The sequence below is a fragment of the Microcebus murinus genome, chromosome 8 (assembly GCF_040939455.1).
Source record: "Microcebus murinus isolate Inina chromosome 8, M.murinus_Inina_mat1.0, whole genome shotgun sequence".
Taxonomy (NCBI): Eukaryota; Metazoa; Chordata; class Mammalia; order Primates; family Cheirogaleidae; genus Microcebus; species Microcebus murinus.
The window spans coordinates 92,034,846-92,052,175 of NC_134111.1; positions in this window are offsets into that span (position 1 = coordinate 92,034,846).

A 17,330-nucleotide genomic window follows, 5' to 3' on the forward strand; every position below is an offset into this window, starting at 1 on the left:
CCTGGTCCTGGGAGAGACAGGACCACAAGTGACCATTCCACCCGAATTATTCATCATGAGCTAAGTCCCATCAGACTCCCCCAGTCATAACGGGGGCCCAGCAGCAATCCATTGTAAGGTAAAGTGGTGCATCAAAGACTGAGCCTGAGAAGGACCCAGGGCACAAGCATGTTCCAAGAGCTGCAGCCCAGACCTTCAGGGCCCCCACTGACATGGCACTGGCATCCTCCCTCGGCTCAGACTCCTGCACACCAGCTGGAGGAGGGGAAAGTCAGAGCTTGGTTTTCAAAGGTAGCTCCATTTCGTGGGTACAAGATGAGAATGAATGGCCTCCATGATAGATTCACTCAGGGTAGCCTCGAAAGACAAAGGTAGAGGGGAAAATCCTCCTTATAGGCAGAGGGCTAGATAGGATACCTGTAGAGAAAGAGAAGGTGCCGACTCATGGGTAGCGGTGAATGGCCTGGGGAGGTGGGCAGAGACATGGAAGGACAAAGACTGAATGATCAGGGCCTGGACATGTGGGAGTGGGCACAGAGTGTAAAGACCTTGGTGTTATAATGCACACCCAAACTAATTAGGAAGAGATGAGTTTTGCACATTATAATCTTTGTTTTTAATATGTCTTATTCAGTTGTAAGTTTATGCAATTTAATTTTTCCAATGAATCTTTAATAATAACTGGCATGCAAATTTCCTGACAGTTGGCTTTTTCAAGCTGATATGAGCCAGCTCCAATACACCACTGGACCTGGCAGTGACTAGGTTAAGTCTTTTGCTAAGAGGCAAAATAAGGATCAATACATGCATTATGCCACCTAATAGAAAAATAAAGATAGTGAATTATTGGTACATTTAACTATGTGGCTTGTGTAAGTTCTACTTGCTCCGTCTTCTTTATTGAGGTGTCCCAAAAAGGAATGACAAGTGTCAACATAGAGCTCAAAGCTTGCTGAAGATGTGCCCTTCTCAATTTAAAAAATTATAAAGCAGCCAGTAGTTCCATGGGGAAAAAAAACTCATGTATTACTGTATTGTTTGCCAATGTGATTAAATGCTTGTCATTATTTTGAAATTATAAGACAGAATTCATTTCTCTGCACATTCTCCACTCACCAGGAGCAGGAGCTTTTACAATTCACAGCACCAGACACTGAGTTCATAATCTTGATTGAGGTCATTTAATTTGAAATTAAATCAAAGCAAAATAAATCAAGGCAAGATTCTACTTAGCATTTACATTACAACTACAACTATAAAAATACCACCCAGTAAGAATCAATTAAACTAATTCTGAAAATTTTATTTGTCTTCAATGGCTTTCAAAAGTCAGAGGAATATATATATATAATATAAAACATAAATAGCTCACTTGAAGATCGATAGAGTAAATATCTAGTAGCCAGGCTAAATTAGTAAAGAAATGAGGGTTCAATTCAAACAGCAAGAGAAAGTAATAATTTAGAAAGCAGCCTCTTTTAAAAGCACATTATGTCTACTTTATAAATTCTTTTACAAGTTTTCTCTTGGACCACACTAGAGGGCGAACTTTCTCTTCTCTAGAAATCTTCCTATAGTATAATACAACCTTCCAAAGAGATGATAGTCTTCTCTAAGGAAGATTGTTAATTTCTAGGAAATTTTGAAAACAACCAAGTGGGCTCAGTCAGAAAAACTTGAATCAGTAGACTCCAGGGGGAAAAAAAAAAGCTGTGTTTACAAAGTAGACATCAGTTTAAAACAAACCAAAATAGAGCCAGAAAACACCCTGCCCTCTATCAATGACTAATATGTTTGATACTTTGCATTTTATAAAGTGTGTTGTGAAAATTGTCCCTCCACATTCTCAAAGAGACCTTTTAGCCCATTTTTAAGCTGAGAAGCTGAGGAAATTGAAACTCTGTGGTTTTAAGAGACTCACAAAGTCAAATAGGTTAAGGCAAGTGACTGAATCAAGTTATGATTGAAACCAATTTCTTCTTTCCCCAAGTTCAGCACATTGCATACCCTACCATCCTCTGTAGCCTTTCATCAAAGAATTTGGGATCTCCCAGGGCAACAGCCTGGCTAGATGTTCTTGGATGAACTAGACTAGGCTCTGGCTGTCTTGGCTTTATAACAGCTAATGAGCAGAAATCTTCCATGACATCAGTATCTCTCCTAAGGCTGTGATTAAATCATTGACTTATGAGTGTGACACATCTATGATTATTTTGTCCCTGGGGAAAATTGTATAGGATATATACTAATTTATTTACTTATATTAAGTAAAGATTTATAAAGAAACTCTTTAAGTTACAATCCCAATTAAGAGAAAATATAAATTAGAATGTGATTACTTAAGTCACAGAGGATCCTTCTCTTTCAAAAGAATTTGCTCAAGGGTTCCTTTAAACTGAGAGCTACCCAGCTGTATGTTAAAGGATTCCATTTACTGTACAAGGACTCAATTTACATGGAAATGCTTACAAACAGAGCTGTTACACAAAGTGAGATGCATCTGCCTTGGACTTTGTATTAACAGCAAGACTTAAATTTATGGAAAATACAACACAAGAAAGCATCTACAGCTAAGCATGGCTCCACCTCCAGCCCTCCCCAGCCCGTTAAGTCAGGAAGCTGAAATGATTCTAAAGGTTCACTTGGTTTCTCCCTTTGCCCCCAGTTGCAGACCTGGTAATAAGTTATCCTAAAGTCAGAATTACTGATCCTACTATTAACGGCTGTCAGAATTTTCACAGCTTCCCACAGAAGTCCTCATCTTCCTCCTCATTAACACATTCCACATGTGACCAGAAGTAGAGCAAGTGCCTGAAGTTGATTAACAAAAAGACACATTCTCTCCCTTCACAGAATTTACATTCTGTATGTGCACATACGTCTCCTCGAGGAATAGACAGGCAAGCTACAAATACCGGCCGAACAATGACAGGTGTGACTAGATAGATGATTTAGTCAGGTGTTCCCAGTTACTCTTGGGTGAATATGCAGGGACATATTAGGCGTTATGGTTTGTCTCTGGCGCTTCTGTCCTCTTTGGAAAGAATTTGTAGAAGAGGTGCAAGGGGATGTAGAAGGAAGAAAAGGGAGAGAGGATTTCTGAGGACAGGATAGAAATTCATTTATTCTCTACATATTCATTTATTTGTTTGTGTATTTATTTATTTATGTATGTATTTATTTAGTGCCTCATTATAAGAAGAGATTTAAAGCAGCAAATGAGAAGCACCCTTTCAATATAAAAATAAAAAATCAGAGGGAAGGTGGGAAAAGGAAATTCAGATGAGGGGAAGATTGGTATTCTATTAGCAATAAATCCCAATACATTTTGGTAAAGTTCTGCCAAAATGTTTCTACAGCTTCTTGATCCTTGAAAACCCAGGCAGGTTTTTAAAACCTGGAATGGGTTTGGTTCTCAGAAATCCATTCTAAAAGGAGAAACAAAGTATATCATACAATTTACATCAGATTACAAAGCAGATCAGCTCTTTAAGAGCATTCTGGCAACTCTTTTCCCTCAGTTTTCAATTTATGGGCAACACCACCCCTAACAGTAAATTCACCATGTTTGGGGATCGGTGGCTTATAATTCTCTCAAAATAGATTGATGGCCCAAAGGCAAAGCCCAACAGAAGAAACGGGGTGTTTTAGGGATAAAAACAATGCAGAGGTTAGACAATACTATCCCTGTAGAGATGGTGCAGACCGAAGAAGAAAAGAGAAGAAATGGAGCGTAGTAGGATACACAGGGCAGAATTACATCTTCCAGATGCTCAAGGAGGAAGAAGGAAGCCAAAAGGGACATATGGCCTTGGTAGCCATCATCTTTCTCAGGCCTGTCCTGGCACTCCTGTGTCCTGGCCTTGTTACAGGCTCAAAAATTCCATAATACAATTAAAAAAAAAGAAAAGATACCTGTGGATTACATGAAAACCCAGGAGGAAGGGTGCATGGGAGCATCCAGTGACTAAGCAACCTTAGTGCCACAGAAGAACTGTGCTGGAACACAGGGCTTCCCTGTGTTTGTCCCATGGTGGCATGCATAGAAAACACAGTGTTCACAGCTAGAGGGACAGCCAGGGGCTTCAGCTGCCATGGACCCCACCTAGCTCAGTATCTCCTCATTCCCATGACTCCATCACTGTGTGGTACTATGGGAAGTCCTGCTAATGGCAAGACCACCCCCAACCCCTGACAAGAAGACTTAGGCTCAAGCCCACATTTGGTTGGCCCTTTTCCCTCAGAAATAATACAGTCAAGGTACACAGCACTGTGGAATACAGAAAAAAAAGAGAAAACTTTTAAATGAACCATGTGGGAGGTAGCATTTAAACTGAACCTTTAAGAAATAAAATATGTTGTTTTTTACTAAGCAAGCAAGTGCATGCCTCAAGGAAAGAGGGATTTATCTAGCCTCATAATCTCTGTGCCCACTTCTGGGCTGATCCAGCACATAGTGAATGCTTGATTATTCTATGATTCAACAGATGTTCATTGAATGCGTGGAAACTCAAGCCCTACCGCATTTTAAATGGTGACCCAAGTGACGTCCCTGCAGCAGATTCTGGAAATGCTGTCAGCAGAGTCAGCATCATGGTTAACATCTGCAGTGGCACAGGGCCTTCAGCTTAGAAGGTCCTGCTCTTAGATTAGTGTTCTACAGCCACCTTTGTGAAATTCTTACTAATTTGTGAACAAGTGGCCTGCATTTTCATTTAGCACTAAGTCCCACAAATTATGTAGGCAATCCCAGCTTTAGCTTTTATGTTTTGCCAACAGACATTCTCGATCCTGGTGGAGAAGGTACTGACATGGTGTTTCAGAGTTTTCTATAAGTGATCATCTTCCAAATACAGAAGGCACCCTATAAATTGCCTGCATAATGAAAAACAATCTGGAAAAAACAAAAAACAAAAAAACATCTCTCAGATTGGACAAAGGTTCCTTGCAATGGCCATGCAACCCTAGACAGAGTCTTTTTACCATGAAGTAGAGTCTAAATGCTTTATTTTACAATTTCTCCACCAGGAACTTTTCCTCATATTATACCCTTCTCTTCTACCCAAGTCCTAAGAGAACTCACAGAAATTCCACCTTCCTCACTGTTCTGAAGACATAGGAGATACTCTTTTCAAACCCTTAATCGACTGCAAGCTCTTTGAGAGAAGAGCTGTATCTTCTATCATTTGGCATCTCACACTGCAAAGGGTTGTGTGAGACACACAGTGATCAATCAAGAATACTAAGACCTTACAATTGCAACCCTTTGCATGTTAAAAATGCTTTCATATAAATTGTTTTCTTTGATGATTGCAATAACCCCATGATTTTGGTAGGGAAGGTATGTATTCTTTTTATTCATGTTAAGAAATCAAAGATGAATGCAACTTTAGTCACCCCATACCTACTCTGATGACTCCTAGATCCACATTTCTAATTCCAAAATTGGAAAAAGAAATTCATTTACTTTCTATTTGTATATTCATTTATTTGTTTATGTATTTATTGATCCTTTGACCTACACATCTACCCCTTTCTGGAATCTCCACTTGAATGCCTTAATGGCATGTCCCATTTAACACCTACCAAACCAAAAATACCATCCTCTGCTTCCTCTCTGCCCAACCTTGCTCAAACCCACTCCTCTGAGAGTCTCTTTGCTCACTAATATCATCATCTTTCTCCTAATTGTCCTGGCCAAGTGTCTGACACTTGCTCCACCTGACACCTCCACCTGACACTTGCTCTAGTTTACCTGGTCCGGTGAAGCTCCAAATCCTACTCATTCTTTGCTGTTCATCTTTCAGGACACCAGCATCTAGCACAGGATATCTGGCCCATGTTAGTGTTCTCATACATTTTGGTTGAACTAAATTAAAGTCCTTTGGCGCAGCGCTGGTGGCCAGAGTGACTTCCCGGGCCATTGTGCTGGCTGGTGTTTGGCTGGAAAAGATCAGCACTTATGGATTTCCTTTGTCATCCAGCTTTCTCCGCACACAGAGGCTGGGGGGAGCCTGAGAAAGGAAACAGCTCTCCCCCAGGCATGCAGCTGCTGGAGGAGAAAGCAAGCATCTCACACAGACGCCTCTGCCTTGCACTGTCAGGCCCCTCCACTCTGTTTTCCAATCCTGCTTGTGTTGCTGTCGTTGTCATTGTTGTTTTATTTTTACATTTCTCTTCACACTAGCATCACTGCCCTCAAAGCCATGGAGAAGTGTGGCCTCCCTATGGTCTCAGTACGCCCCCATGCCCAGGAATTTGCAGACAGGGCAGAACACACATGTTTAAGAGGATGAAAATCCCAAATCATGGCCACGGAGAGACCAAACATTTTGGAAGTTCCAGTAGAGAACATTCCAGAGAATGTCCTGTGTAATTTCCTTGGATTATTCCAGGCAAAGACTGCAGAATTCAGGGATGATCTAAAAATGTAAGCCACAAAGAGCTGGAGTTGAATAGCCTGACCCAGAGTTGAACAGATTGTGTTAAATCTGAGAAACAAAGAAAATAAGGAGGGGTGGGCACAGGGCAAGTGAGAGAGAGGGATGTAATGGGTGGTTTCCTGAGAATCCCATGGAGAAAATAAAAGGGAGAAGTAAATAATGACAGACCACCTTGGCTGGGCAAATAAAGAAAATATAATTTAATTTTGTTATAGTTTTATTTAGGCTTGGGAAACCTTCGTTTCTCGGCCTCCTTTTTTATATTTTTTCATTGTTTCTTTTCTGATCTGTTTATGTTTTTCTCTGTTTAAAATCTCTCTGTCTCTCTCTCTTTCTCTCTCTCTCTCTCTATCTCTCTCTCTCACACACACACACACACACACACACACCCTCTTATAGAACCTGCTAAAGCAACTCAGCCAAAAATCATCCACAGGAACTTGCCTACAACTAGTAGGCAGTTACTTACCTGCTTCCTTCCAGGGTAGGAAGACAGGCCTTTGTGCATGGCCTACCCACGGCCCTCCACTCCTCCCCCTTGACGTTTGGAAGATAATCTAACACTGCAAAGGGCAGGGGTGGTGGAAGATCCCTTTAATGCAAAGACAAGCAGCCACAAAATATTTCCACAGCAATAGAAAGACAGCTCCAAGCTCTTAGCCCTAACAGTGAGACTCTAGATTATAGAAAAGTAGAGGGTACTTGTATGAAGTCAGGGAGAGGCCTTGGAGCCTTCAAAGGTTAACAGATACAAAAGAGAACGTGTACATGGAGGGGCCTTGGCCTAAGTGGGATGGTGGGAGAGAAACCACAGGACAGACTCTAGTGTCCCGTGCCAAGACTCAGAGGGTACCCAGGGTCTCCAAAAATGAGCAGTCATCCACACAGCTCAGAGCTAAAAAAGGTGCAGAAGTGCACAGCATTTGCTTTCTTATAATAAAAATGCTAAAATGCATTGCATTTGGCTCCTAAAACATGTCTCTAAGAAACACTGGGAAATGCATAAAAACTATAATTTACATTATAGTAAAGTAAAGTTCACAGTAAACTCAAGGGAGGCAATAACTACAAAGGCTAAACCATAGTTCAGGTTGGAGGTTAAGGAGGAGGACAATTGGTAGAATAACATAAAAGGAGACCACAGAAGAAGATGGTGTTTGACAACCCTGAGCTCAGGGTCTGGCAGGTGGTGAGTCCCCAGCCCATTCCAGCTCTCTGTCTCTTCTCCATCATGGGGAAGACTAACTTTTTCATTTAGTATCTGATCTATCAAGTTAAACAACTGCATCCCCCCTCAGAAGCCATTTGAAGCCATCTCTACAAGGCCCAGACACCATGATGGCTCTCTGGCCATCATTGTACTGAGGTCCACTGGGCCTCTGATGGTTATGTTCTGGCTCCTGACTTGCACCTCTCCACACCCCAGAACTCCATCATTCCTAGTGCTTTTGGGGAGTCTAGGTCTATAGGAACATCTCCTGCTGTCAGCCCTGGTCTGCAGAGGACAGCCACTCTCTGAGCTCCCTCATTCTCTGTGGAGGAAACATCCTCTAAGCCCTCCTGGGTTCTCAGTCTCATGTGATAAAACCATCCCAACACTCCCTCTTCCCTGCACCTTCTGACCCCTTCCCCAGTACTTTCTGTGGTAGTTCTAGCAGCTCCATCTAATTCCCTGAAGGCCATCATTTGGGCCAAGGTTTAAGAAGCTGTCCCAGCAGGTTTCTGAGACCAGCTCCAGTGTCTCTGCCAGAATGTTGAATTCCAAGTCAAAAGAAAGTGTTCCCACATTAATAAGTTATTTCCTACACCACTTCATATTCCACTTCACCACCCCATGCCATCATTCAGCCATTCTGCCAGATGGTGTGATGTTCCGAAGAACCACCTCTACATATGTTCCCCTAATTCCTACCCACACATATTAGTCAGGTGCTGCAATTTCTTTAGTGTGTAGGCTTTTTCTTCTGGACACAGGTACTAACCCAGGTCAGCCTGAAGGGAAGGAGAGTAACAGGGGCATCTCTTAAGAAAGCCAAGTGCAACCTTCTGGGCATGGAGAAAAGGCTGGCTGGAAGTTTATGTTGGAGTGTGACCAGGAGTAAGAACAGTGAGAGTGAAATGGAGAGAGAGAGAAGGGAATACCAGGGTCTATTAGGTGATTGGTGTTAGTCCGTCTGAGACCTTCTGGGGAGCCTTACAAGATGCATCCCAGGACTGTTCAACAGGGGCATGGGAGTGGGAAGCATTAATCCAGGGGCTCCAGTTGCCCCTTGGTCAGGAGTGGCTGTGACCACAATAAATTCCCTGCACTTTCAGGCTGTATCTGTGTAAAGGCAGAGAAAGTTCCTGGGGGTGACTCATCAAGACAGAAGACAGAGGTACATGAGGTAGACCAGAGGCAAGGCACTGTCTGTACGTGGTCAGAGCTGGGTGCAGTGGGTGGGGCTGACAGGATTCTGAAGTTGTGCACGAGGGTAGTTATTGCAATCGCCAATGACCTCTTCTTGCCTCATCCAATGATACACTCTCATCGTCAGTTTACTCCTCTTCTCTTCAAGGTTTGACACTCACTCATCTTTGAAACACTTCCTCACGTGGCTCCCAGATTACTACTCTCTTCTGATGTCCACCTTCCAGCTCTTCCTTCTTACCCTCCCTTGCTGGTTCTTCCTCTTCCCAACCTCTACATGGGAAGTAGGTCATGCCACAGGTCTCTATTCTCAGACTTTGGTTTTTATCAAGACTCATTTCCCAGGGTTTGGGGATCAAATACAATCTGTAAGCTGCAGAACCTCGATTTTATATCCCTATTCCACACTTCCCCCAACTCAGATTCAAATATCTGTCTATGCAACACCTCAAACTTGCCAAGTGTAGAACAGAACTATTGAGTTCCCCATCAGCATCATGAAAGTCTCCTTCCTCCTCAGTCTTCTCTGGCCGTAAAATGCACCGCAGCTCATCAAATTTCACAGGTTGAAACCTCAGTTGCCCTCGAAGACTCTCTTCCCTCCGCCCACTCCCTATAACCTTTCTTGAATCTCACCCCTGTGCAACAACTTCAACTCCACCTTCCGAGTCCAAGCAATTGTCATCTCTCGAGGATCACAGCAAAAGCCTTCTCACTTCTGTCTCATGGCTGTCCATCCTCCAGAGAGAAGCCACAGGATCTGGGAAGATAGGAATTGGATCAGATCATTATCCTACTCTAAGTTCCCCAGTGGCTTCCATCTGACTCAGAATAAAACCCACACTCCTTTTCACACCTGGCAAAATTTTTTATGACCTGCAACAGCCTTTGTTTCCTCAGCTCCTTCCCAGTTTCTTTAACCCTCACTCTACTAACACTAGCCTCATTGCTGTTTCTGCCTCAGGACATTGGCACTTGCTCTTCCTTCATCCTAAAATAATTTTTCCTCTACCCCACCTATTACTTTTGAGCCACTGCTTTCTCTTTCTTCATAGCATTTGCTATTACATATGTATTTGTATATGTTTAATATATTTACATATATTTATTTATAATAAGATCCATGGGGGAGGGGGTCACTGTCTTTTTACTACTCTATCCCCAGCACATAGAGCAGGAATTGTCACATAGTAAGCACTCAGTTACAAAGAAACTAGAGAATCTATAAATGATTGAAACAGGATGAAAATAGAAACAATAGGATCATGATGAGGAATAGCAAAATTCTGGAACAATATGAAAGGTAAATATTAATTATTAAAGCCAATAAAATGCTGAAAGGAAACTGGTGGAATTTTAAAAGAATTTAAAAAGTTAAAACAGTAGAGGAAGAAAGTGCAAAGAAAAAAATAGTTCAGCTTAAAATGTAGTTATTTAAAAATTGAAAAGCTTTTAAGATCAGAAGGGTGTCATAAAATAGTCTACATTTCAGGCCAAAGTCTGGGAGCATTTTAAGGGTATTTATAACTAGTCACTCTTTTTGCTCTTTGAATAATACATTGCATTTGTAGAACTCTACAGTTGAAAAATGCTCCCACATGCATTAGTTCATTTGACCCTCCAAATGACCTTATTGGGTTTATCAAACAAGCCTCCCATCCTTATTACATATTTATGCAAACAGATTTCTGCAGCTTGAGAACCTAGGCCAAGAGTTCTGGCAGCAGTCGTTAAGAAGAAAAGAAGGGATTTGCCAACAAGTTCTTTTACTCCAGATATAGGCACGTACACTATGCTTTGTCATTTCAAACACTTGTGAGGATTTTTTTTAAAAAAGTAAGAAAACTTAAAGAAAAAAATTCTGACTCTACGAAAAATCTGTCTTGTCTAGTACATTTTAAGATTATCGTTTCTGCCATTATCCACATTTGCCACAAGAGGGCTGACTACGAGGCTTTATGCCTAATTTGGCCCTTGTCAAAAAGCAGCTGTTTTTACAGCTCAAAATAAACTTTAAAGTTCTTACTTCAGTTTGGAAATTTGCCAGTCTTGACATTCTATATCCTTGGCTGAGTCAGTAATTAATTTATACAAGTTTATTTTTCAGTTGCTCCATTAAATTGCCTTTCCACGATCTGGCTCTTTCTTATATGAATATTTGTTATCTTCTAGTTCCATATTTCAGGCTGAACAGCTACAAATTTATATTTGCATTATATTTAAAAATACAATGTGTTCACCTAATTAGACATAAATATATTAAATGAGTCATTTTCTACCTTTTAGAAATTTTTAGGATAAAGAAGGAACGTCTCGGCTTTCTCAGGAAGAGATTGAAAAGCTGCACAGCACATGGAAAGTTTTGTCAGCCATTTTGAGTATTAAATTAATAATAAATTTAATACTTAAATTAATAATAAAAAGTAGTTTTGTTCACTTCAAGGAGAAGACTTAAAGCAATCTTGAAAATAGGAAATTGCTACACAGAGAAATGTTTTGCATGTTATAATTAGGATGGTAACTTTTTAAATAATAATATTCCCCAGGTTAGTTTGAAAGCAGGACATCCAAACTAAACTCTTACTATGTGTAAAGTATCAATTGATGTAGGGCTGATGGGTCTGCAAGCCTGTGAAATAACATATTGAGGAACATTGCTGTTTCATTAACGATCATCATTTTCAGATTTCCAGATTTAACCAAGGGCTGAGTCAGAAACAACACAAGCTTTCCTTTCTATTGCTGGCCAGGGCTACCTGTCACTGGACTTAGGTCTTGTTTTCAATCACTACTTATCATCCACCCTGCCTTTCCCGGCTCTCTTTTGTGACTTTTCTGACAGCTGCAAAGAACATGTAAATTAGACGAAGCCAAAAGGATTCAATCAATCAGCTACTCACTGTAGCTTAGTCATGTCTTTAATTTAAGGGTATTAAGTAGAGGCTAGTGAACTTTTAGGAACAGATCAAAATTATTATAGAAAATTGAGGAATTGTAACCAAAAACTAAATAGAATTTTGAAAGTTAGATGAATGAGGGAGGAGCCATAGTTTAAAGTCTGATGGAAGAATATACATAAATGGGCAAAAACAGAACATCATATTTATATATATTTGTATATAGGTAGACATTATTCTGTGTGTGAGTGCACAAATATCACTGTATTACAGTATTACATAATTTTTTCAGGAGTTTCAAAACACTTTCTCCTTTATATTTGCTCAGATACAAGAAGTGCTGAGTATATGCTTATCTAAAATACTACACAATGGCAATTAATTATTACTGAACACAATTTTTACTCATTTTTACTGTGGTCACATTTTAGAGCTCTATAGTTTTAAAATATTAAAGTTATTCAAAAGTGAAATCTAAATATCTTAAAGAGACAGCATTTTAAAAGGAAACATTTATGTGATTCAATGAAATGGACAATAATGATCATACTTCATCAATTTTAGGATGAACTTTTTCACATTTCAATGTGTCTGAAATTTGCATATATCTTGCCACAAATGGAATGTGACAATTAAAATTTGTAGCATTTTTACTTTCTCAGCATTCTCACCACTGAGAAAGAAATAATGTGTCTTAGAATTGATACCTCATTAAAGTTGATGATATACAGTATTAGAAAAGGTACCAAAAATATTAGGGACAAGATGAGCTCCTAAAACAGTGGCTTATGCCCAGGAAAACATAGAACTTGGAATAGATGATGTTTATGGGCGGTTGAATAGGTTCTAATTGAAAGTTTCAATTGATCTCTTATTCTACAGCTTACTACCAGACAGTAATAACCTACTCAGTTGTACTAAGCTAAACACAAACAGGGTGACTATGGCTGTCACTTGTGAAGCAGAGTTTTCTGGTGGCTTCTGTTCTACTGTGACCAATGAAAATAGGCTTGGTGAGGGTTGACATAGACATAAAGGAATAAAGGGGAAAAAATGCCAACTTACGTATCTAAGTCTTAGTTATCTATTTCAAGTACCTTTGGCCATGCATTGTAATCCAACTCAAGAAAGTGAGGCTGAGAAAAATTGTCTAGGTCAGGGTGTACCAACTTTAATACTATTGACATTTCATAATAAAAAATCATTTTTGAGGGGTATAGAGATTTCTCTGTACATTGTCAAAATGTCCTTGTTGAGAACCACTGCTGTAGATCTTTTCCCATTCTCTAGTACTTCCAAAAATTGAGATGAGGGATACAAATAAATAAATGCAAAAAGTGAACATGATTAATAAACCTCCCTTGAAAAGCATAGAAGTGATCTTAAGCTTCAAAGACATCTTCAGTGTTCAGGTTACCAAAATTTCAATAGATACAGGAATAGAAAAAAATTATACATAGCATTCACTATCAAACTTTTAACTATACTATGGTTAAAACTATGAAAAACAAATTGAAATACAAAAGGACTTCCAAAAAGTTCATGGAAAATATGTATTATGAAAAAATATGCATGGATTTCAAATATTTTTTGCACCAAAATAAACTCATACTAACTTGTTATAACATGGCAAACAAGGATCTAGTTTGAGGTACTAAGAAAAATAAGACATTGGTTTGCAAAGAGCTCCTATCAGAGCAACATTAATTCTGCTAAAATTGAAGCAAGGACAAACATCAAATTTAGGGTGAAGCTTGGGTGGAAAAAAGGTGAAATCACTGATGCTTTATGAAAACAATGCCCCAAAGAAAGCAGCAGCTTACAAATGGGTAACTCATTTTAAGCAGGGAAGGGACAGTATTCAAGATGAAGCCCACAGTGACAGGCCATTCACATCAATTTGCAAAGAATAAATTAATCTTGTATATGCCCTCATTGAAGAAGACAAATGAATAATAACAGAAACAATAGCAAACACCATAGACATCTCAACTGGCTCAGCTTTTATAATTCTAACTGAAAAATTAAAGTTGAACAAACTTTCTACTCCATAGGTGCCAAAACGGCTGTGTCCAGATCAGCTGCAGACAAGAGCAGAGTTTTCTTTTTTTGTTGTTTGTTTGTTTTTTCTTTCAATTTATTTATTTTAATTTCAGCATACTATGGGGGTACAAATGTTAAGGCTATGTATATTGCCCATTCCCCCCCACCCTCCCGACATCTGATAAATGTTATTCCTTAAATATGTCCACTTAAGTCTTGATCCATTAATACCAATTTGCTGGTGAGTACATGTGGTGCTTGTTTTTCCATTCTTGAGATACATCACTTAGTAGAATTGGTTCCAGCTCTATCCAGGAAAATACAAGAGGTGCTATATCACCATTGTTTCTTAAAGCTGAATAGTACTCCATGGTATACATATACTACATTTTATTAATCCAGTCATGTATTGATGGGCACCTGGGTTGTTTCCACACCTTTGCGATTGTGAACCGTGCTGCTACAAACATTCGAGTGCAGGTCAGAATCAAGATCTTGAATCATTTCTTCAAAGAACTGTAACAGGTGACAAAATATGGCTTTGCCAGTTTAATCCTGAAGACAAAGCACAACCCAAGCAATGGCTACTGAGAAGTGGGAGTGGTCCAGTCAAAGCAAAGTGGACCAGTCAAGAGCAGAGGTCATGGCAACAGTTTGGGGGCATGCTCAAGACATTTTGCTTGTTGACTTTCTGGAGGCCCAAAGAAGGATAACACCTGCCTGCTTGTTATGAGATTGTTTTAAGAAAGTTAGCCAAAGCTATAGCAGGAAAACATCTGGCAAAGTTTCACCAGAGAATCCTTCCCCACCAGAACAATATTCTTGCTGATTCCTCTCATTAAACAAGGGCAATTTTATGAGTGATTTGCTAGGGAATTATTAGGCATTCACCTTACAGTCCTGCTCTGGCTCCTTCTGGCTTCTTTTTGTTTCCTAGCCTTAAAACATCTGTAAAAGGCATCCATTTGTCTTCAGTTAATAATGTAAAAAGACTGCATTGACATGGTTAAATCCCCAGACCCTCAGTTCTTTAGGGACGGACTATATGTCTGGTATCATGGCTAAAAAATGTCTTGACCTTGTCTGCTGAAGGCTCCTACATTTTTCATGTTGTGTGTGCAGGCAGGATGGGCAAACTGGTTCAGGAAAATGGAGCTTATGTTGAGAAATAAATTTTATTTTATTTTTTCATCTTTCAATTCTATTTTTCCACAACCTTTTTGACACCCCCTCCTATATGTGGTGAAAAGGAAATCTGAAAAACTAAAGTGGTTGATTTATTTGGCTGATGGAATTGAGAGTGTCTCTATCATTGTTATTATTATTTATGCCATGAGTAATTTAAATTTTCCTGCTTATGGTTATCTGAAAATAACTAATAAAGACCAATAGGAAAGGAACAGAAGGATTAAATACCACTGTATAATACCTAGCATTTTCTAAGTGATTGCTAAGTACCAGGTACAGGGCCATGTGTTTTAAATGTACTGATCCATTTAATATTTACAACATTCCTGAGGAGGTAGACACCATTTCCATGAAGAAAATTTAATTTGCTTGAGATTACACAGTCTGTACATAGCAGAGCCCAGAACCAAGCCATGGAACATCTGACTTCACACTAAATCACTCCTCAGTATATGTTAGTTGATAGTCATAACTAATGAGTGGCTTCTTGTCCAATACTTCTACATGTATTTTTTCTCACTCAGTTCTAAAAAAAAAAAAAAAAAATATGAGAAATTACTATTTCATTCCCATTTTAGGAAGAAGAAAACAAGTTTAGAGAGATTAAGTGACAAGCAGAAGGTTGAAGCTGATTTCAACCCAGCAGCCAACTGCTCACTTTTAACTGCCCTTCATCATAGAAAGTCAGCAAACATCTTTAAAACTAGTTTTTATAAGTCTACATGTTTATTTGTATTCAAGTTTTCAGAACAGATCTAATTTCCGTAATATAGAATTTCGCGATGTCATGATGACGATAGCATTTTAATAGTTCCCAGGAGGAGAAGACTGCCACAGAACAAGCGTCAGATCATTTGTTTCTCTTGGTTGAAGGTTCATCAAAGAAAATGCTCATCTTGGTATTACCTTCACAGGGCTTGGGGCAGATCCTGGAGGCCTCCTGTAGTATGGAATGAAGTTCATTTCCCTCAACCAGTTTGCCCATCCCGGCTGCACACCTGACAGGAGAAGTGCAGACGCCCTCATCAGGCAAGTGTTGCTGGTGGTTCCCAGTTGTCTGAGAGCTATTTGGCACATGCCCAGGTCGCTGACATCCCAACAATAAGTCAACTGGTTTGCAGTAATTACTGAGCAAACCTGCATGATCTAGAGGCCTAAGCAGTGTGCTACGACACATTGAACAAACGGCACACCTGAGTAAACGTATTGTCACCAGAGAACTATTATCTTTAATCACAACGATATGCCAAAATTATTGTTTTATTTGTGTATAGGCTTAAACCACCCACTTGTTAAAACCACATTGTAAGTATTTTCTCACTCTTTCATTTTTAGGGCACTATGGAGCTTCAAAGTGGTTTTTTTTGTTTGTTTAGTTGGGTTTTTGTTTTTTTTATTTTTTAATCTGTGAGTTTAGTTCAGGAACATTCCCACAAGAGTGTGGTCCAGGTTTACAATTTCCCATCCAGAGATCACCCCTGGCCAAGGAGATCAAGGCTAGAATTCTTTTGCCTCATTACCAAGCACTCTTTTTGGAGGAATTGGGCTGAAATTTCATATTAATCTTACCATCGCAGAGTATTCTTTCAGCTTTTTTACATAGAAATAATAAACACCAAAAAATATAACCATATTTTTTTCAGAGACCTATAGACAATGGTTGTTCTTCTTTCATCAACTGCTTGACACTGGAGAATTGATCAACCAGTCGGTGATCATACTTGAGAAATTTTCGGAACACATTGCTGATGTCAATCAACATAGAAATGGTAACTAATTTCTAGAGCCATCTTGCCAATGTGGGAATTTTACTGTACATATATGCGAGGTTTTCAGAAATTAATTTTAATGTGATTCCATAGTATAAGATCAGATCAAAATCCAGGACACTTGTTTTTCTTAAAAGCAATTCTCTCTCTGGCTCTCTCTCTCAGACAATGTTTTCCAATTCACTCAGTCTCCCCACGCCTCAGCTTCTTTCCATTCCTTAATTAACGACATATTTGTTGACTCCTCTATCATACCCTGTAGTCTGGGCTCTGAGGATATAATAGCAAAGAAATGGACGAAAAAATCTTGCCTCAGAGAGCTTACATTCAAGTAGAAAAAAAAATATTTAACGAACAAATGCATAAGTAAAATATATGGTATATCAGATAAATTCTATAAAAAATAAAACTGAAAAGAAAATAGAGAATATCAGTCTAGAAGGACATAAAAGGTGCTATGGTTTGGATATGGTTTGTTGGTCCCCATCAAAACTCATGCTGAATTTGATCCCAAAATGTGGTGGTTTGGAGAAGTGGGACCTAAAAGGAGGCACCTGGTTCGTGGGAGTGGTGCCGTTCT